Raw genomic sequence first — 24680 nt, forward strand, 5'->3', positions numbered from 1 at the left:
ATTTGAATGAAAGATTCTTATTGGCAAAATTATAGGACTTATCCCATGATGTATAGAAAATTATTGTAATTTTAATAAATCAAAAAAAAAAAGCAATTTTTTTTTCTTCTTGTTTGTTACTGGAAAAATTAACTTCTGCTTAAATACGTGTTTTACAGGCAGAAAAATTTCACAGAAATTTCAAACAAATATCGAAATTATCTATACACGTAACTTATTAGTATCTAACAGTCAACTTCAGTTCGAAAATAAAAAAATAAAAGTGTTCTGTTACGGTTTCAATGATATTCTAATGATCTATTTAAAAAAAATTTGCATCTTACTTGCGATCAAAAGTTCTAGTAAAATATTAAATATCATTGTTCGCTAGCGTAATCGTGCACATCTCGAATCAACAAAAAATGCTTTGAGGCAAAAAAATTACAGAAAATGTACTTATTTTCAGAATTTGCAAATCTTTATAAACTTAAGTGTTTGAAAATTAATATTATTTTAAATCGGCTATTATGTTACTATTTGAGGGCATATGACACTTTTAGATTTCTTTTTTTATAAACATATGTAAAAAGACTTAAGAATTTTTTCGGACTTTTTTTTTTTTTATTTTTTTACAAAAAAAGTAGAAATTTTCGAAAAATAATGCAAATGTGGATCTGATTTTTTTTTACCAAATATTTGCTTATTTCTAACTTATACTAAATTGTGATCCAAAAATTTGTTTCAATAAATATTTTTTGAAATTTCAGAGTGAAAATACGTAAGAACTAATCAATAAAGTTATCAAAAAGAATATATTCACACGACTTAAAAAATTGAATCTTCATATAATTTTTACAGTCTTCAGAAAACTTGAAAAATTTGGAGCTATCTTTTTTACTGCAGCAAATGCATCAATTGATGAAGACTTTCTTTGCATCATTCAATAATTTGATGCTTCTTCGATATATTTTATTCTAATTATATGATTGATTATGGAATATTTTAAAATATAAATATTATATATATTCATAGAAAATTACATAGAAAAATATACCTTACAAAACTGAACAATTAGTGAATTACAATGAATTTTTAATTTAATCCTTCAATTTTATTGTTTTAAACAATTAAAGCACACATGATATAAGAAATACGTTTATTACTTTAAGAGAAAAAAATACACTATTTTCAAAATACGGGAGCATACAAATTTTCTTTCCTTTCCCGAATTCTTATTTTCCTTTCCGTAAATATTTCTATCTTAAAGTTTTTAAAATTTGAAATTATTTTCCAATCTTTTCTGTAAATAGCAATGGTCCTAACATCAAATAAGTGTCTTAACTTAAAATGGTCAAACATTTCTCAGAAAAGCAAATTATAATAAGCTAATTATGTAGATTGTATTAGAAAATGACAGTTAATATTACTTTAATATGAATGGTAAACGTCCATATGTTCATAGTTTGAAAAATGTAGTTTCTGAAAAGTTTGAATTACGGGAACACGCTTACTATATATGCATATTACATATATCATATACTGTTAATGTGAACAAAGCAATTTACAGGATTGTAATCATATTTGTGTGTTGTAATCAATTCTCAAGTAAATGTATATCAATTTGATTTTTGAATTTACTGAATGTCTTTCATTGTGTTAATTGTTTAGTGTCCAGTTTAAAACATCCTTAATCCATAGCACTGTTATTATAAATTATAACTACAGTCAGATAACAAGGTAGACAACTCAATCGGCATCCCATCTCCACATTGCTGGAGGATGCCAACTCGGATACCTCCAACAGTACAGATGGGATGATGTATATCAAACTTCATTTTTCAGGACGTTTGGCTCTCGATATCACTATCTAACATACACAAGGACTGCATTCACGACAGATCTTTAGAGGAATTGGATTTCGATAATGGAGTCAGCAATAAATTTCGAAGCTGAGGTGTTACCATTATGCTATCTATGACCTTCCTTGATTTCGAAGTCATACTAGCCGACAGTATGCGACATAACATATAGTGATCGTCAGAAAAAAAATCAAGTTAACAATTGATTTCATTAGTTTCTTTTATTTTGCAAATAAATTAAACCAATAATTATTTTTTGTACCATCACTAAAAATTCTTTTTATATAAAAAAAAAAGAATTGTATGTTGTCCTATTTTATTATAGTGAAATAAAATTTACAGATTATTTTTTTTTAATTTGCAGAATTCCTTTTATTACATTTCAGAAGCTCTAATGCAATAAAAAAGTAAAGTTAATTATTAAAGTATTGTGCTGAATATGTGATAAAAAAACATATATAACGATTTTTTTTCTCATTAATTGGCAAAAAATATATATGATATCATTTGGTATTTATGCATAGCAATTTTAAATGTTGTAACGCTTTACAATATTATGAATTTGAATAGAATTAAAGAATGGCTTCATAGGAAATTGAGTAATTATGAATTTTTAACCCTCTAATAGCATACTTAATCATTAATTTAATTTTTCAAGGTTGAGAAACTTTTATAAATCAGACTCCAAAATAATTGAATATTCAGAATCTTCGCAAAATGCGCAGAGAATAATTATAAAACGAAAAATAAAAAGGTAAAAAAAAAAGTCAATAATGAATTGATTCAATACGAGAAGAACTTTCTTCCTTTCTGGCCATAATTATAAACGGTTCAATGACATTTAATCATACTTCAACACAATGGTAAAAAAAATCATTACGATTCTGGAAACTAAATTAAGAGAACAGAAAAAAAATGAATTTAGCAAAAAATTCAAATAAATTGTAGTGATTTGGAGTTGAGAATAGATTCATTAAAAAAATTATATTTTTGAGGAAACCCATCAGTTCTGAAATGGCCACTAAGAAATAGAAACAGAAATTCAACGTTAAATCATGAAGCCGATCAGTTTGAGTTTGAGTTTGTTTGTTAGATTAACGCTTAATAGGAAACTTCATGGTTCTGGGACGAGTTTCCTATTTTTTTAAAGATATCTATAAGAGAAGTATAGTTCTTTAATCAAAACCTCACACTCCAAAAATCGATCAACAAATACAGATTTCTATGAATCAAACTCACTTTTATTTTTTTATTAAGTCTAAAAAGGGCAACTGAATATATTAATTAAAGTAATTGTACATGTTGTCCTTTAAGTATAGAATTTTATTTAAATCGAACATATAACGTGCAAAATTGCTTATTTCTAGCAATTTAGTTAAGCTGCAGATTACTTATTAAGTACACATCATTGCTTCAGAAATACATTTTTGCAATCCAAAATTTAACTTCAATTACTTAGACAAGTAATTTAATGATTCATGTTACATTGATCGGAAAACATTCTATAATTTCAATTCTTAACCTTATAAGTTGTTTCATAAATTGAACCTACTTATTCTGAATAAAATGTACCGAAAAAAAATATTGATTTGCTAATTATATAATATATATTATAACCGAGAAAAACCGAGTGATTAAACTGTTTTCACTTATCAAATTTGCAAACAAATTTAAAAAATAAACCCATGAAAACCGAATTAATATAAAATAAATAGTTATTTATTGAATAGGACTAACTTCGATACTCGTTGAATAAAATATTAAATTCGAGTATTAATTCATCAATCATTACTTAAATTTTATTTTAATTTATAATAGTCAAATGTTGGCAAAAAATAATAAATGAAAGATATTAGAAAAATAAATCAACTTTGAAAAGGAATGCATACTCACCCTCAGATGCAATACATCAAAAATGTTGATTTTACATTTTTTTTAATAAAAATTTTTTGAGTATCTAAATGAAAAGCCAAGAACATTCTTAGAGAAATAAATGTTCAAACTCTTTATACGGCTTCGATGGAATACTTGAAGCTGGATCTTATCTAAGATACAGTCCTATCCTATGCTCAATCGAATTTAAGTACAGGCTAATTCTCTCGCTCAAACTTGAATCGCATTCCTCGACGATCCTATCTCGGTGATGGTAGGGATTGTTATCGATAGAGAAGAATCGTCAATTAGTCAATATATTGTGGGTAATTTAAAAGCTCATTTTCATGACTTACAGCAGTGAACCCGAAATTTTTTTTTATCATGGAGTAATTATAAATTACCGCATATTCGGATATTACATTGCTTATTAGAGATCACAAAACAATACAGAATTTAAATATTAATATTTTAAAATACGAATAAAAATCCTGTAGTAAAACTATATTTAACTACATGAAACAAATTTAATAAAGGTGCATTAAAATGTTTTGACACAAGTGCAAGATTGTTCTTTTTCTTTATAAGGAGAAAAAAAAAGCAACATTTTGTGAAACAGTATTTTAGAAGGAAAAGAATTAAAGCAATACAATCAGAATTTCATGAATTTAATTCCTGTATTTCTAAAAATTATTTTCCATCGGAATTTTAATTTGCAAATCTAATGTATATAAAACAAATTGTAATTCGTCGTTCCAATTAAGAATCAATTTATATTATTTTCATAAAATTAAGTCAATTTTGAATCTCTTTTTATATCTGTTTAACCAACAAATGAATTCCTTTGATATGCTTCTGGAAAAAAATAGCAGAATATTTTATTTCAATAATTACTATTCTTACTCCTTTCAACAGAAATGTATTCACCTTGAGAAGGATCGATTGGTCAATCAAGATCAATTATTATAAGGAAAAGTCTCCCCTTACATGGATAATAAACTGATTACTTCTATGAAATTTAATTGTTAATACTTTTACCAACATAATTTAATTCACGTAAACTTACATTATTAATTCTTTCTTTCTTTCTTTCAATAGCAGAATATGGTATTTCAATAATTACTATTCTTACTCCTTTCAACGGAAATGTATTCACCTTGAGAAGGATCGATTGGTCAATCAAGATCAATTATTATAAGGAAAATTGTCTCCCCTAACATGAACAATAAACTCATTACTTATATGAAATTTAATTGTTAGTACTTTTACCAACATAATTTAATTCACGTAAATTTACATTATTAATTCTTTCTTTCTTTCAATAGCAGAATATGGTATTTCAATAATTACTATTCTTACTCCTTTCAACGGAAATGTATTCACCTTGAGAAGGATCGATTGGTCAATCAAGATCAATTATTATAAGGAAAAGTGTCTCCCCTAACATGGATAATAAACTGATTACTTCTTTGAAATTTAATTTTTAAGACTTACCAACAATTTAATTCACGTAAACTTGTATTCTTAATGCTTTCTTTCAAGCCTTGCTTGAAAGGAAGAATTATTATGCTTATTTATTGATTTAAATGAATAAGAAAGATAAATAATAGGCAAAACATGGACCGACTGATTTATCGATTTAAATGAATAATAAAGGTCAATAAAACATGGACAAAATGGACTCCCCTAACTTAGACAATAAATTGATTACTTCCATGAAAATTAATAATTAAACTTTTACAATATAATTCATTTCATGCAAACGTACATTCTTAATTCTTTCTTTAAGAATTTAGAATGTAAGAATTCATAAATCTTAAGAAAGATGAATCTGTAATTTTCAAAAGAATTTTCATTAGAATTCATAATTCTTCATAAAGAAGTAAATCTTATGAATAAAACTTCCTTGAAAGAAAAAAATTATTATACTCATTTACTGATTTAAATGAATAATAAAGATAAAACAATCGATGAATCAATAAAATGTTTAAATAAGTTAAATTTAAAAGAAAGTCTTGGAAAATGAATCAATAAAAGTTTTATAAATTAAAAGAAAAGAAATACTTCAATATATTTAAAATTGGAAATTTTCGAAGCTTGATAATGTGCTTTAGCTGACATGCAATCGTTGAAATATGAGGCATAAATGGATAAAGATTCGTTCAGAACTTTCTACAGATCGAAAATATTTAATAAAGAAAGTTTTTTTAAAGATAGGAAAATTAGAACTTTTAAAATTGGATAAAGATTGAAATGTTTATTATACTTATATGAAAAATGGGGGACAATGTTCTACACATAATATACAATTTTATTTATTTCAATGAACTTCATACATTAAAAATAATTTTAGAAATAAAATTTACTCGGTATGACAACATTTGAAATGACAAATGCTCATAGTCACACAACAGGAATCACATTAATAAGAATTAATATCTTTTGATTTTTGATATAAACAGAACACAAGGTTTATGAGATTCCCATGATAAAATTGTTTCAATGGGTATAAGAAAATATTGGCGAATAGTTCTTGATAGTAATCATGAGCATGGTGTAATTTCTCTCGCTGTTGAGGCTTATTTTTTATTTACTTTGTTCAATTATTGATTCTACTGCTTTGTGCCTAAATGTGTGAATTTCCTATTTCTAGAAACAGGTTTTAGAAAACAGCGTGACTGTTCAAAAAGATCACATGTCAAATTTTCTGTAAGCTTTCTGAAATTGTTGCGTAACATGGAATACGCTAAGTTAATTTTTTTTAAAACCTTACTTTGCAATAATCATCACTTTTCACTAAATGCGTGCATGCATTGATTATGTACGCTTTTGTTTTATTCTTAAGAGGGAAAAAAAACTAGCACGAGTATCTGCATTTTGGTAATAATGGCTAGGAAATTTTTGTACATATATGCGCCTATAATTCAAGTGTGTTAAACATGTCTTTTTTGTGTTCATTATCTATTTTATAATTAAATGTAAAATTCAAAAATATGAGGAAAATAAAAGAATATGTTCTAAAGCATTAATGTTACGGACGAAAGGTTCAAATCTGCTTTACATTTCATTTAATTGTCGTGTTATGTTTTGAAATTTTGTTTTTTATCAAATATATATTGCTTGAAATTGTGCCTTAAAATCATGAAAATATAGAAAAATTCTTATTCAATTAGAAGGTAAATCATATTTATATTTGTAATTTTTTTAAGAACGTTTAAAAATATGCGTTAAGTTAATAAATGCTATTACATGATATTTATTCTTTTATTCTTATAATATTGCTTTCAACACTTCAAGGTCTTGTAAATTTTACTTTACACATTTTTATATATTTTTTAATTTATTAATATGTTAAGGTACTTTTAAAAACCTTTACATATTGTTTAAATTTTAATTTTGTATATATTTCTTAGTCCATTATATATAGTATGGAATCTTGCATTCAAAATGTCTCTTGAATTCACTACCAGATTTCACTTGTGGCTTCAAATCAAAATTTAATAAAAATTGTTTAATTTTCATTGTATTGCTAAAATGTTGTTTTATCTTCGGGAATAAACAAATATATGCATTTTTTCAAGGAAGAAATAAGGAATCGACTATAGAACGATCATTATAGACATAAAAAAATCGTGTTAAATAAAAGTGCTTAATATACACATTAAAATATGAACAAATCAAACGGGATCAAAAATATTTCATCAACAAATTTCCTATAAGAACTAAGGTCAACACTTATTTATCCCAATTTAAAGAAATATATTTTAAATATACGTGTTTTTTGATGCTTTCGAAACTGCTCAAATTAATTTTCAATTCCATTTATTATAAAGGGAAAATTCCGTATTGGGTTACTAAATTTCACCTGCAAACACACAAAATTTCTTTCTTCTGAAAAGAATTCTTCACGAGATCTCTCTCTTCAATTATTGAGGAGTTACACATAGCTGCTTAAGTTAAAGAAATAATGAATTCGTAGAATTCTATATTTAAATTAATCAATTTAAGTATCGAATTCTACGAGATCATTATTTCTTTTATTTCCCTCCCACTTCCCATTTTTGAAATTTAATTAATTTCATTAATTTTATTTCATTTTTACTCCAAATTTTTGATAGCAATTGTTTGATCTGCAATAAACATTTTACCCGAATATATTTTTTTTAACTAATCGATTTTTCCCTCTATCTTAAAAGACTACACAACAATACTTTGTTTTTTTATAAAAGAAATTGCATTAATTTCGCAATAAATACACATTTTTATTTATTACATTGTTATTTACAAGAAATACTTATGTGGGGTGTAAATTCTATTTTGCAGTTAAATGAATTCTTTCTTAAGTCAAATCTTTAATTATCTTAGTTTTCCTCGGATTTCTCAAACAAAAATTGAAACAAAAACATTTGCTGAGAGGAATTTTGAACTTAAAATTCGAAGTATTGAATTAAAAATGCTGAGTAGATAAAGAAGAGGGTTTCAAAGACATTTGTAATATTTCCACTGCAATTAATAGCAAATTACAGCGAAAGTTGAGCGACCTTTTTTAAACATATTTATTAAACAACATGATAAAGAAAAATTGTTTTCTGAGAAAATGATTTTTTCCTTGCACGATTTAACCCCTTAATTGATTAGCCTGATCGCAATGCGGGCATTGATTTACTGTATTTTTACGCTTCAAAGTAATTATAAAGTTATTCATATTTGTTGTAATTCATTACAAAGTTGCATAAAAAATGTATAAATCTCAAGCATATTAAGGATTTCAGTTCGAAACAAAGGTACAAAACATTCTTAAAATAAAATAAATATTTAATTATTTAAGCACAACAAAAAGTGTTAACTGATTTAACTATGAAATTTTCTTAATCCTTCTAAAGAGTTATCTATCGTTTTATAAATCTGAGCATCCGTCATAGCGAAAACTTAAAAACACGAATTAGATACGCGAAATTTAAAATGCAATTTTGGTCACAAAATTGCAGATCTATTAAAATTTCTATCCAAGCGGTCCAAAAGAAGATTTCGAAAATCCATGAAGGAAACACAAAATGCAATTTATTGTGCGTTTTTACAGCCGAAATCGTGACAGCGGATATTTCCGCTTACCTTCCTTAAAATGAACTTTTGAGATTTGCCGCTGTCGTCTCGTGTCTCGAGATACATTCAGGGGATGCAGAAGTTTGGTTTAATTGGTAAAATTGAGGGGGAAACACTCCTGTTTGTTTTGATTTGTATCAAGAGATTTTAATTTCGAATAACTCGAATTCGTTTAGTTTATCCCAGTTATATGTATGTTCCATTTTCAAGGGAAAACATGAAGGCCAATTTTGAGACAGATGTTCAAAATAGCTAACTATGGTCCAGATGATGCGGATAACCCCGAGTCAGTACCACTTCTCCAAAATCTAGATCGCATTACCATTAGGATATTTGATTGCGAACGATTTCAAATGCACTAGGCCCTCTTATACGGTGTTTCTTCGATGAAATCGAGTCTTGAATTTTGAATCTTTCGGCATCGCAATCAATATATTGCCGTCAGACCAGCTCTTCTAAAATACTTTGAAATCGTTGGTTACATTCTACTTTTGTTGATGGGTTCTTTTGTAGAAATGTAGAGAAAAGATAATATACGATGCTCTCATATTTAATCATATAAGATAATTCAACACTACAATGCAACAATTTTGATCCAAATAAATCATGGAATTCTACAAAAAATAGATTTAACTACCAACCCGCATTAACGAAGGGATACGTTATACGAGGGTTAACAGTCTTTACAGGAGAATTAACATAGTTATATATCATTACTAAAATGTATTCCAACTTCACAACGATTTATCATGATTAAGGATCGGATACTTATATTAAAATCTTAAAAAGATACAATTGCAACCGCGTTTTCTTAATGCCAGCTGAATGTTTTGCAAAACTACATGTTTTAGAACTTTCTTGACTTGATTTCATAAATTTTATACACTCATATGCTTAAATGGATCAACTTCTTCCAAATCCCGTATTACATACAAACACTTGGTAATGTTTTTAAACAAGCCCAGTTACATTTAAAGCAAAATATTTCAAGTCTAAATATAGTTAATCGTTTCTAACTAATAATAACCCTATGAAAAGTGGTGATGTGCAATTCCATTGAGCAGCATTTCAACCATATATTTTCAGAGTGTGCATTTTTAATATTCCTTCTTAATCGAATTTTCTATTTAGTGTTCTTGTGTTTTTTTTATGATAGCTTTAAACAACACGCCTGATCGAAAGCTCTCTCTGTCTGTCTCTGTGTATGTATGTATGTATGTATGTATGTATGTATGTATGTATGTATGTATGTATGTGTGTGTGTGTGTGTGTGTGTGTGTGTGTGTGTGCGTGTGTGCGTGTGTGCGTGCGTGTGTGCGTGTGTGCGTGCGCAAATGGTTTTCTGAATAATATAATAAGAAGTTATAAGCATTTTGGCGTTTTTATGTTACTTTTGAAAAGAAAACCCTCATTACAACGACCTGCTCTATCGGACATCGTAAATAATTTCTCACCATACATTTTGAAAGATGCAAATTGCAGAAAACTATAACGGTTTATAAAAATTGTCATGTTAAAATTTAACAAAGGATGTAATATTCATAGCATAGAAGCGTATACTTCAGTTTGGAAAGAATTGAAGAAACGTGATGCTAGTTATACTTATAGTTAACATAAACCGAATATTGTTATATATTCTTATTCCTATCAACTAAACATTTATTAGATGCAATTATGAAGGCTTTTGTGATTTATTTCATTAAAAATAACTGATATTTAGGAGATTTCTTTTGAGTAAATTTATTCAAAGAACGAGCGAAATTATATATTGCTTTATTACGGAAGGATTTGAAAAGAATGAATTGAGTAGATATGAACTTATTCCCGTGACAATCTCTAAAGCATCAGATTTTCCATTATAATTCTCAGAAAAAAGTATATATATGGAGTGGTTATATGAAATTTAATTAACAAGCAGTGGACAAATGAATATTTTGCAATTAAGTAGTGAAGTAAAAAACAATAATCATACTAAGCAGCTTTAAAATGTCATATTTTTTGAAAAATCTTTAGATAAAATGTAAAAGAAATGGTATATGTCCCAGGAAAAGATCCAAAGTTGAGAGATAATGATAAATTTGGAAATATACTTTAATTATTAGAAAACATGTCTTTAGTCTTAAGTCTTAACATTGATATTCGGCATTTATATAAAAAAAAATTTTTTTTGAAAAGCATCGAGTTACATTTAATTTTAGAAAACAAAAATTTTCCTTTTATAAAAATCACTGTTATTTCCTACATTAGTGTTATTATTTCAAATATATTTTAGATGCATTAAAATATTTTACACAAGACTTCGAATACATTTTATGATACACTTGCTAGAGAAAGTCTGCGTACAACTCCTAGCAAATATTGAAAAATTAAAAAAAGCATATTATGATGATAATATAAGTCATTTTCATTTATTATACTCATAACACAATCATATTTTAATAACAATTTCATAGACATAACATTGTTTTTTAAAGAAATAATTCAAGTTACAAAACAATGATAAAAACAGCTATAAGAAAAATAATTTGAGTATAAATATGATAAAAGAAAATTGTCAAGTAAAACTTCGGTTTTCTTGCAAACTCTTAGATATTGCAATTCGGGAAGTTTTGGACTATAAATTGGGTTGCCATTATAATGGATTTGAAAAAAGAAAAAGATTACACTTGAAGAAAGAATGATTATCTTAAAACTAAAGAACGAAGACAAATTTTCTTCCTATCTTATCAAGATTTGCTAGAAAACCTCACTCCTCTATTCATAAAATTAACGATAATAAAAATTCATCAAAACCTATTATCCCAAAACCACGTAATGGGCGTCCATCTAAATTGACGTGAAAATAGTTACATCCGTAAAACTGCACAGAAAGTTCGTACATCTAAATACTAAGATTAAAGCACCTCAAATTACAAATTAAATTAGAGAGAAATTTGTAAAAATTTCATGAAGAGATTAAACAGAAAAATTTGAAGGCTGATTATTATGACCGTAGAGCTCCTAGAAAGAACCGTCTACCGTCTACAAATAACCTAAAATGTTTAGATTCCGTTAATATATATGATCATAAGTAAACAGTTTAAGAAATAGTTGTGTTTTTTTTTTTTATTTTGACCCAAGAAAGTCCATATCTTTGGCATCAAAATACATAGGTTGGTGCAGAGAAGACAAGATATGGCTTTTGAGAAGTAGCATCTAATATTTCCAGTTAAGCAGAATTGAGGAGGTTCGGAAGTGTATGGTAGCAGGCCATTGAATATAAGTATTTTAAAATTAAATTTGAAACAAAGTACGCAGCATTTAAACCTTGGAGATGACTTTTGCTTCATGCAAGATAATGATCTTGGACAGTTTGTTCACAAGGTAGAACTCTGGCAGCTATACAGTATAAAAAATCAGTAACATTGTCCACCACAATCGGAGGCCTAAATCCTATCGAACATTTAGACGATTTATTGGAACAAGATTCGCCAACAAAACCTTAAATTAAACCCATTAAAAAGTAGAATATTATTTCTTCTGAAGAAACATTTAAACTAGTCCCTCTATAACAAAAGACTGATAGGGGGTCCTCAGAACATTCAGTGCAGTTCACCTAGCAACTGAAGTTTAATTTACAATCCATAGAACTTAAATAATTTTTGCAACCTTTTCTTATATGTGCATACATTTTTTCTGGTTGCCTTTTTTTTAAAATTAAATGAAAATGTTAACTGTTTTGTATTTCTTAAAATGTTGTTAAAAGCTAATGAATTTTTTGAAGACAATAATAAAAAATTAAACCGATATAATTTTAACATGCTTTTTTGAATTCTTAAATATTTGCTTCATATTTTAACTCGTATTTTTCTTGCATAAATTGCACCCAATAATAAATTAGTTGAATGCTTTCCTTTTTTTACTGTAATTTGAAAAATAATGAGAAAGTATTGCATTTCTTTCTTTACATATACAAAATTAAATAAACTTACATTTTTTCTTATTGCTCATGATATAATCATAAATACGTGCACCACATTTAGCATTGTTTTAAATAGGGAAGAAATGCTTAGTATTTTAAAACACAAGAGTAACAATTTTTTGAAGATACAATTTAAAAAACAGTTTGAAATTGCAGTTGCTGAAAATATTCCATTTCTCCTTATTTTCTTTCCTAATTTTTTTTTTAAATTTTGGTACAATGAGTATATGATTCAAAGCAATGGAATTACCCAATAAAATTAAAATCGGTATTTTGGCATTTTTTTAAATGAAAATATTTTTAAATAAAAATAATAATTTAATGAATGACAATTTATTAGGTACCAGAAAAAATAAACACATTGATAATTAGTTATGCCATGGGTGTCATTTTTATGAAACAGGGGAAATGTACCTCTCAATAGAAATGTCATGAATCTTAATGAAATTAAGATTATTAATTTGCTGAGTTGAACATGAATTCGATTGACGATTAACTGGAACTTATAACGCGATTAAAAATAACCAGCAAATAAAACTAATTTCTTATGTTCACATAAGAAAAATGAAATTTGCAATAAGTTTTTTAATTGTAAAACAAACTCAAGGTAATTGCTTAAATAAAAATTGATATCAAGCGCTAGGCCTTTAGTTGCAAGGTATATAAACATATTCAGACTAATTTAGACAGTTTCCGTTGAAGTGAATTTGGTATAAGGATAAAAAGTCTGTGCAGCATCAATAATGAAAAAAATATGATAAATTGATTTAATAATTTTTTTTAGTTATGATATCCATTTAATGATTTCAAATGTTTGGAACCCAAAATATTTTTAGTTCGGATAATTATATATTTATTTAGCATATTATAAGGAATAAATTAACCATATGCAGATATTGGGAATAAATATACAAATCAATTCCATACGAGTAATATTGATTCATAAAGTTGTACGAGTTCTATAAGTCTATTGATTCATAAAGTTGTACGAGTTCTATAAGTCTATGAACTCCAAACATTGTTCTAAATATTTGAATAAATGACAATTATGATAAGCAATTGAAAGTGGTTTATGGTAATAAGTCACGAAAGAAAGTAATGTGATAACTTCCAATTACAAAGCATACGGAAAAATTGTATAAGTATACTCTAAGTATAAAATTAGCCTCTTTAAGTCATGAATCTAAAGAAAATTATGTACTGTACATTTTTTTTCGTTGCAGAATTATCTTTAATCCAATATTTATAGCAAACTTCCTTTGCTGAATATCTATGTATCAACAGTGAAACATAACTCTTTTGCGACAAATTAACCAAGGAAAAGGCATTTCTTAAATAATTCAGAATTTTCACGAAAATGTAACAAATCAAACAACGAAGCAACGTTTCTCAGCTGCAATGTTAATATGTTGGGCGTTTAGAGCAAAACGAAATTGTAATTGAGATAACCTGTCAAACAGAGAAGAGCTTAGACCCGGCTTAAAGAAAATTGCAATGTATAAAAAAAGAACTGGAAAATTTCCTTTTACAAAAGAATTTCAACTCAAAGTGGTGAAAGGATTATTTTTAAGCCTCGTTGATCCCGGAGTTGGAGACAGGTGTTGTCAACAATTGTCGACTGCATTTTAAAAATAATCCTAATTTTCTGTCCTTCGCTGTCTTGTGTTATCAACAGATTTTGTGCGTCTGTAGAAAAAATGTCTTCCCACCATAAGTCTGTAAAGATCGAGGGATTACAGCATTTTCTCAAACTGAAATTGCTCTGCAAAGTTCTGTCGCCGACAAATATTGCAATGCATTTTTAGCATTGCCATCATTCCCCTGCTGCTTCTTTTCATAGAATAAACGCAATAGATTTCCTACCCCCCCCCCCCTCCATTTAACACAATCCAAGACGGAGGATGACTTCTGTCAACCTCAAAAATATGTCATTTCTTATTAGCTGACTTGAAGAATTCAGTTACCTAAATGCAGAGCTCAAAATAGAAGATGGCTGAACTAAGAATGCTTTTCTTATCAATTTCACCTATTCTTTATTACTCAAATAATTATTTAGTTTCCTATATTTTAATTTGGGCTGATTGATATATTTTATTAACTTTTTCGCTACTATAAAAGGAAGTGTTTAATTTTAATTCCCTTAAACCCTTTGCACTCGGACAACTAAATCGATGCATAATTATTCACATAAGAAAACTTGTTTATTGTACCGAAAAATATATAATTGTTTTAAATTGAACCCTTACGTTTAATTAATTTGCATCCTCTTACCACCTCTACAGCTATTTTTAACAATCAAAGTCAATAAATAAACCGTCAAAATGATGCACTGTCTTGAATGGTGAGTGAGAGTCCTCATCTGTGTGCAAAGGGTTAAAAAAGAACGGATAACGATTTATACCAATTTTAAAAAATGTCCGATTATAGTGACGAATTTTTATTTTATTTGCTTATTGTAATCGCAAAGTATCTTTTCATATGAAGAAGGTTAAAATAGATGATTCTGAATCAAATGATATGTTTCATAAAACTTTTTTGTGTGAAAGCTCTATTAATTTTAAAAGTGATTCGTTCATTAAATTGTTAAAAGTTACAGGAAAAGAATTTTATGTGGATTTTGTATGGATATTTCTTTTTTACATCTTTTCCTTTATTACCACAATCAATTCTATAATATCAATATTATCAAATCAATAATATCGAGTATATAACCCTAATTAACTTCGCACAGCATTCACATTTATTATTGTCCAATAGAAACAGTCAAACGTAAACAAATCACTATGCGAATGTTTCAGACTTCATTGAACAATTTTATACCTGAATTTAATTAAATACTTCGCTAATTAATGGATATACAAAATATTGTTAGAAATATTCTGATGATTTATCACCATCCCACTAAAAGTTACATTCAAACAGAGGAATGAAAATATAAAAGGAATCAAGAAGCAGGCGTTAGTAGAAAGTTTAATCAAGCTCGAAAATAAGGTTAGCCGTCGACATCTCCATAATCACGTTGCCTTAATTTATGAAAATGACAATACTTTACAAAATGTTCATCTCTAGAAAACTTTTTTTTGTAATATCATAAAAGTTAAAAAATTACGTTTTTAATTGCATGAATTTCCCTTTCGTAGAATTTATTTCTTTATTTTTAATATTTTTTAAAAATTTAATTAGATGTACAATCTTTAACAACGCTTTTAATATTTTTAATTTCTATTTTATATATCAATTTTTTCAATCTCAGCTTTTGTCAAGCACATAATTCCGATAGAAAAAAAAAAAAGAAAAGAAAAAAAAACATGCTTTCCATGGACTTTCTACTAAGAAATAAGACTATCACTTTTGCTATTATTTCGTTTGATAAACGAAATCGCGATAAACCAAGTTAATTTGGATTATTTTCATTCAATTGAATTAATGTTCTTTATTCGTATCATATACAAAAATGGAATAAAAAAAAACGCATTTCGTCTTAATCATTTAACATCCTAAAAGAGATAATATATGCCAACAAGCAAGCCGTAAAAGGCGGCTAGTATTCAAAATTTCATTTCAAATTCAATTAAAAAAAATTTTAGAATTGCATCCAATTTTACTACATCAAGAAAATATCTTTATTTAAATATTTCAACGGCTTACTTTCATTTTACAATGTTCAGTGGTAACAAAAGCGGATGGAATTTTTCTGAGGACCTTACTTAGTACTCTCAAAGCAGCGTGTATACTCAATATTTGGGCAATTGAAATGAGATGAGAACCCATCTGTTTCTGTTGCAAAAGAGAGTTGCAGGATCCTACTAGTATTTTGTCTGCAGCAGAAAGTCTTCAACACAAATATTTCAAACAAGTTTCTGAACCTCTAGGTATAACTTAGCGACCAAAGTGAATAAAAATTACGGAAGGATTTTTTGAGAAAGAGAATAACAATTTTTTTAAAGTATGATTATAGTTGTAATCTAACAAGAATGATTCCAAATATGAGCACTATCAAAATACAATTATAAAATATCCATTATTTTGAATAAAGTACTAGCAAGATGCTTGTAAAAATAGATATTGATACATCAAAAATAATTATAATAAAAATATTTGTTAATATCGACCTGGTTTAGTATTCATTTAGTTGAACAATGAACGTCTGAATAAATGGTTGTTTTAATTAGCTTAATTTCAGAATTTCGATAGATACTTCTTAAAATAACTTTTAGAAATATGAACATTCAATTAAATTTCACATACAAAGCAGAAACTTGCATATTAATTTGATGAGTTTCGGATTCTCACCATTTCGAAAACAAAATAGATGCACTTTTTTTAGAGAAATTCTTTATTCATACCCATTTTTATTCAATAGATAATAATGAACAAGCAACATAGTTGAAAATCTATATGCAAAGAAAATACACAATTTATTATATAAATGAGCTTTTAAAAGTGATTTAGATATCTTAATAGAATTGCGCTGATAAATTTCTAAACCACTGAATGTTTTTATAAATAGCTGGTTGAAAAATTTTCATTTAACTCGTATAGGATAAAAAATCAGTTAATTCTGATTTCGTTTTTTTTTTTTACCTGTATCCTAGAAAGGGTTTGGCGTAAAATTTGGATGCATTTTTACTAAAATATTTGATTAAATCAAAGAATTTTTCAACTATCTTTTAAAATCCTAAAAATAATTGATTGAAATAAAGAATTGTTAATATTTTCTTAACGAATAATCAAATTTATTTTTCTTGACCAAGATTTGATCGACTATTATGTCGATAGAATTGATCACCGCTATTTCCAATTTCTTTTTATCTCTGAAACACGTTTGCTTCATTAGTTACATTTAAAAGGGGTTTACATTTTAGGTTTAAGCTGTTAATTATATCAGCATGAAAATATTAATTGCATTCTATATTTTCATTTCTTTTTCTTTATCCAATGACGTGATGCATCTTTCAAAAATGTTTTTTTCTCTTTACTAACCAAATTGCATGAGCTAACTTTGCTATATGCAAAATAGATGTCGCATTAAAACTAAGTATTTAAACTATTCCTCTTTATGGAACATATATTTTCTAAAAAAATAATATTGTTCTTCATAGATTTGAACTTTAACCTTTTACGTTTTTTCAACACTCGCTTGGCCTTGTACGATGAAACTTCTTTTCCAAAAATATAATCGGAGATATATAATTTCCTACAAAACAATTTTCCAAATCATTTTACGAGAATGCGATTTATTATTTAAAGATAAATCTTGAATGCATAATTTTTTTCATTTATTTTAATTATAGTATGCATTTATGAGATTAAAATTTCATATACTCCTCCCCCACATGACGGACATTTAGCTTTTAGGAAAATGGCAGGTTATGAATAGATAAAAATGCATTATTTACAATACATAGTATATAATACATTAAGGATAGAATTGTCATAGTATATGCATTAAGGATAGAATTCCCAATTACACTTAGCAAACAATGTAGCATTTCATTCGTGCTCTACATTCAGATTAAAACAATGCATCGTTCATAATTCTTTTCAAAAACTTGCAAGAGCAATAAAAATTTAAACCTATATATAAGAATCTTTTTCATTTCCTTTCTCAAAATAACAATTGTCGGAAGCATGAAAAAAAAATCATTAAATATCATTATCCATTTTTTTCTTGCTTTTTTAAAAATAGAATATTGAAAAGTTAAAAACATTTGTATTAATAAAGAAGCATAAAATGTTTATTGTTATCTATTACAACACATTGAATTCATGTACATGAAAACAACATAAATAAATGCAATAATGTATTTGATTTTATTGCAAAATTAATTCATTACTTTAAAAGCTTCATAATTATAATTAAACACATACCGCAAGAACATAGGAAGAAATATTTAAGAAATTTTTTTAAAAAAATTAAAATACGTTATTTTTTTCTCGACTAAATTTAATGACATTTGTATTAGAAAAATATTAGGAATACTATGAATCGAAGTTATAGTAAATGTAAAAGTCTATTTTACAGCATGTCAATTAAATTAAAGCAACGCCTCATTATATTAATTTTTATCTAAAGATATATGCAACACCACAATACATTTTTATAAACAGAACTCATGATATTTTCAAATTCAATGCATTGCACAAAAAAATAAATATATAAATAACAATTTAATTTCAAAAAAATCAATGGCTTGCAATGCACACAATTACAAACACCAAAACAAATCACAATGCATCCAAAAGAAATATTACAAAAAAAAAATCACTCACCAGCGCAATCTTGAATCCTAATGTGTCCAAAAACACAAACGCGCTCCGAAGATTTTGCTTAATTTACAAATAAAGACGGGCCAGATGTTTAGTAGAACCGTCAAAATAATCCATCCCCTTCTAATGCGACAAGCAAATCACACTCGCCAACCAGAGCGGGAATAAAAAGAAGTCAACCTTTGTTACAGAGCGTTGATAAGGAAGAGCAGAGCGAAAGCTACATCACTGCTGGACGCATGGATCTCCTGTGAAGTCGGAATATCGTCTGAGACTTAATACGGGGGGACGGCGCAGGTCTGTGAGCTTCCTCTTCCCGTGGCTCCTCCCTTGCTCAGAAAGAGGAACTTGGTTGTTGCTTTGTTGGTTGCCATGGAAACGCAAACTACATCATAACGCACTCCCACTGCTGATGTTGAGTCATTTCGGTTTTGCCTCCCATCGAGTTGTTGTGGACAGAGTATCTCGGATTGGCTGCGTCATGAAAAAAGATGAGGATGTAATCCGGAGGGAAAGTTCTCACTTACGTAAGGATGGGTTTTAATCCGATAGGCGCATCCCCATCAGTAGAAAAAAAAATAGAAATAAGGGAGTTTTTAAGAAAACGCGCCTTTGGCAATACATTAAAAAAGGAAAATACTTTTTACTTTTTAAAAATAAAGATTGAAAAAAAAAAGAAATCGTGAAGTACTGAAAGAAAATTGGATTTTTCAACCCATTTGAAATATATTTAACCCTCTGCACTCGGAAAAGTAATTCGATGCATAATTATTCACTTAATACAAAAACTTATTTATTACTCAGAAAAATAAATACATATAATTGTTTTAAGTTGCATTCTCCCATTTAATTAATTTGCATCTTCTTTGTACACCGTAGGAATTTTTAATAATCAAAATTAAATAAATGAATAAAATTTCAAAATGATGTACCTCCTTGAATGGTGAATGACATTCATCATCTGAGAGCAAAGGTAAATTTTTAATAGTGCTCAGAAATTTTTCTTTCTTTCAAAATTTACTATAATTTCTGTATGATATTAATATAATCGCTTACTTCTTTTGCAATTTAGTTTTATTTTCCATATTTTTCAAAGAAATATGCTTTCGACATTTTTTGGTGAGCAGAGAAAACTATCTTTTTAAAAAGTCTACTGTCTTCTTGTTAATATTTATTTTTTCCTTATATAATTCTTACTTTATTGGATATTCTAATATGTAATCTTGAAATGTATTTTTCTATATTTAACTGGACCGCGGTGGCCTGATGATAAGGTCTCGGCTTCGGAACCATGGGTTTCAAGTTCAAGACCCTGTTCCACAAAAGAATCGTCTTGTAAGCGGTTATGGTATACGCTCTCCAGCTGGTGCGGTGAGAAAGTATGGAGAGAATGCCAGCTCATTTGTCGTCCTCGTCATCTGACCGTGGTTCCAAATTACGAGATCCTTCTCTAAGTAGCCCTAGTGTTGCTTTTAAATGGGATATTAATATAACTAAACTAAACTTCTGGACTTAACTGCTAGATGAGGGTTTGTTGACAAATCAGTCCTGCAAATATTAAAATACTGTAATCCCATCGGTAATACACAATTGTATTAAACTGTTCTAGTCGAAAAGTTTCGAGTAACACAAATCAAATCATGCGAAATAAAAAATAGTACTTTTAAAATATGAATTTTTAAGAAATGGGAAAAATAATTTTAATATTTTAAAGAAGGATTTTTAATTGCAAATACGATACAGATCTATAGAGCTGTCCATTAATTTATTTATTTATTTTTTACACTGATGCAATCGATATATGAATCCATATCACGATATTTCATGTTTGAATATATATTGCAGATAATTCGTGCACTTGTAATAAACGTGAAATGCATACCTAGAGTATCCTTTTGAAATCTATTGTACATCTTAGAGAAGAAAAATCTCTGCATCCTACATCATATCATGGATAACTCTAGGCAATTTTAGACGATGTTAGCTGTCAAATTTATCATCCGACATCATATTTACATAATTTAACATCTTAGGTATCTTTAGATATCGTATAGATACTCATTTTAATTCCACGAAAAAAATTGTTTCTTTGCCTTGTTACTTTCATGTTAAGTAAGAGTGTTTTTACAGATATTTTAATGGATGCTGAATTGAAGCCTGGTTAGTGTCCCTACCCTGTTCATGGCCAAAAGATCTTTGAGTATGGTGATAAAATTGAAGGACTTCGAATATTCTAGAATCTTGACGAGATTAGAACTTTAATCCATTAGAACTCCAATTCTAACATTTGTTCAAAAACATTCGATGCTCTGTAAAACAGCGAAGACGCATAGACCAAAGTCAGTAAAATCAAAGGAAGGAGTAGTCGAGTGAATTCTCTCTTTAGAGTATTGATCTTCAAAGAAATTCTTTCCTGCATTTATTATTTTCGCTGCTGTTTAATAACGATATAGCATGTGTGTTGTGTGTCTTTTTGAATATGTTTCGTCTGTATTTTATTTGCATGCGTTTTGTGATTTAGTGTCGAAAAAACCTTTTATCTATTACTGATAAGGCTACTCAGATATGGGTATGAGAAGTTTCCGTAATGGTGGTTGGTTCACGGCATCTTGATAGTTTACAGAAATGATAGGGATTGGCTGAACCCTTTAGGTGATGGGACGGGTCTGTCTATGAGAGGGCCATAGCCTGAGATGGCTCTTAGGATTCAACATTAGTTCCCACCAGTACTCTAGTGGGGATTCAGTCAGTCAGATTTTTCCATCTGCCCTCTGAGGGTAGTTGTCTGTGCTTGTACAGTTATTTATATTAATTTGCACACATGTTTTCAGAGGTAATATTTATAGCACTTTGTTAAACCCTTATAAAACACTTATTGAGTTCATTGAACTTTCATTACTTTCGTTATGCTCATACCAGCCAATTTTCTCATAAAAATGTGATCTAATAAGGAGATAAGATGCATATGGTAAGGGTTTAAGAAAGTGCTATAAATATTACCTCTGAAAACATGTGTGCAAATTAATATAAATAACTGTAAAGATAAAGCATACATTTTTAAACTGACTATGGATTTGATTTATTAATAAAAATAAATCCAATCAAAAAAAAATTGAGTAATATTTAGTTAAAACTTTTCTATTACAAGTAAATATACAATAAAAACGTATTAAATTAAAATGCAGCTTTATTACTTGGCTTCACCCACAGTTGATTTGAACTAATTTTTCACTGACTGTATTTCATTTTATTTATCTCATTGCAAAGAATTTAATACAAGAATTAGCCAAACACGATGTTTTCGTCCTCCTGTTGTTCATCGGGGATGATGAACAATGTGATGCATCTTCGTCATTGACATTAGAACATACCTCTTCAAACATAGCCAATTACTATTACTTTTAGCCAATTACTTTTCAAACAGCTTTGACTCTTTCTTTCTAGTTAAACTTTATTTATATGGAGTATTAAATACATCAACCAGCTTTGAAGTGAGGTTTATAAGTATATTGAAATGAGTATTTTGTTCTCGCTGTTTCTTGCTATTAGTAGCTGTCGGATTTAAAGTTCGTAAACGATCTGCGACAAGCGGTTTTTGTTTCTTAAAGATCATTATTTCGTTTTGCAATTGCCCATAATCGGGCGTAAGTCCTTCGCATTCTGGTTAACTCGCCTTGAATTTGCTCATAATCGGTCATCAGATTGTCGCTGTTTAATTTCTTCAGCAGTTATCTTGTTTCGCTTTGCAATTATCCGTAATCCGTCGTCCTAACTTCTCTGTTAAGTTCTTTTTCAGACGTTTCATTCGCTTTTCCTGGAGCTCGTTGAATTCTGTCGAATTCATGGATTGGCAATTTTTGTAATTCATTTTGCTTGTCCCACAATGCACTTTGCTCAATAGATATAGTGGGTGGAGTTAAATGCCTTATCTTTCTTTTGGGCGTTTACAGAGTTTATATTTTTATCAGTTTTAAGAAATATCGATAGTTACTTATGTTTTTTGTTAAGTAAAACGAAATAATTTTTTAATCTCACTTTTTAATCCTTCATAATTTTTTATACAGATTTACGATTTCTTAAAATAAATTTTGAGTTGGTTTGTTACGAGACTGTTTTTAATGTATTATCCCGAGATAAACAAGAAGGAATGTCTCTCTTTTTTATTTTGGACATTTATAAAAAAAGATTGGAAGTTTTAGAATTTTTTTTTAATTGGTTAAAGCAATTCTATAAAGAAAACACAATAATGTTTTGCTGTCGTATTTTGCTTTGTCTAGTAGAAAATGACTCGGTAAATGTGAACGATCTTGCATATAATTAAGGTCATTTAAAGATTTTGAAAATGAAACGCATAATATACAAACTAACGTCATTAGATTTAATAAGCAAGCTACAAATAAAAATCCAAAGTAGAAACTCAGTTTTGACGTTAATGCCTGAAGAAAGTAATCTTTTCCCATAAAAACTTCAAAAGCAGCAAAAACACGTTAATGGTGTTTAGATGGAAAAAATATATATATAAAAATTTTGGTTTTATTTGCTAGAAATTCTGTTTAAAATGAGTTTAGAAAAATGAGAGTTTGTTTAAATGAGTTTCTTAAAATTAAAGACAGTATTATTATCGAATTTTTTATAGTAGTTTTATCAAAAAATTTAATAACATTAAAAATAATAAATTTTTTTTTTTTCAGATGATGCAAAAATACTTTTTTTTTGTGATAAGCATTTCCGAAATTATGGGTAATAAATGTCGTATCTTAAATAAAAACCTAAAAAAAAATAATTAATTTTTTGTTGCCAAAAGCAGAGTATGCATTTATACAATTCCAATTCATATATACAATAGGAGTTCTTTATTATGTAAATACACACGTTTTTGGTTCTATATTATATATATATATATATATATATATATATATATATATATATATGCTTATTCGAATCCCCATTTAAGATACAAAGATCTAAATTATGCAAAATGTATCAATATACAAGGTGAAATTTGTAATTTCAACGGAGAAGATGAAAAATATTTAGCTCGATATTTTGGAATCTACAATTAAAAGCAGAAAATAAATGTATATCTGTCTGTACCAAGATTTTTTCCTACGCGGATAGCAGCAGTACGAAATTTGTATGCGTTTTTTTGGGTGCCATATTTATTTTACTATTTTCAACTTACAAAATTAATCGTGTTCTAAGACATTTCATTTATAATCACAAAAATTAAGCCAAATTCAACTTCTCAGTTTTTCAACAAAAATCTGATAAAGCAATTATTTTTAAAAAATAATTTATGCAACATAATAAAAAGCAAATTTTTATTTTAATTTAGTTCGTATTAAATTCATTCTAAAATGTCCTCTTATTTCTTGATCTAACTCCGTATATTTTATTTAATTAATTCTAAACGCGCGAGCTATAAAACTGCTGAGTTCAGCATTTTCACATGCTCCAAGGGATAAAAATCTCTAAGGCTTACCACATTCTTTTAAGGATACCCAAGATTCTCTTTCCTAAACTGACGCGTGTCAAAGAAAATTACTATCAAAATATCTTAGTAAAATCACTGAAAGGAAATATTTTGGACTTTTTTGCTCTTGTGACGAGATATAGACTGACGCATTGTTTATTCT

General features: G+C 27.8%; 1 protein-coding gene across 4 annotated transcripts in view; it reads right to left on the reverse strand.

The window, feature by feature from the left end:
• The window catches only part of LOC129961908 (potassium voltage-gated channel subfamily H member 8-like), a 437717-nt gene extending 418433 nt beyond the window's left edge, over positions 1-19284 (reverse strand). For all 4 annotated transcript variants that reach the window (XM_056075539.1, XM_056075537.1, XM_056075538.1 and 1 more), the window contains exon 1: positions 19048-19284. The gene's annotated coding sequence lies outside the window, so the exon portion shown is untranslated. The remainder of the gene's footprint in view (positions 1-19047) is intronic.
• Between the last annotated feature and the right edge of the window lie 5396 nt (positions 19285-24680).

Source organism: Argiope bruennichi, chromosome 2 (assembly GCF_947563725.1).
Source record: "Argiope bruennichi chromosome 2, qqArgBrue1.1, whole genome shotgun sequence".
Classification (NCBI taxonomy): domain Eukaryota; kingdom Metazoa; phylum Arthropoda; class Arachnida; order Araneae; family Araneidae; genus Argiope; species Argiope bruennichi.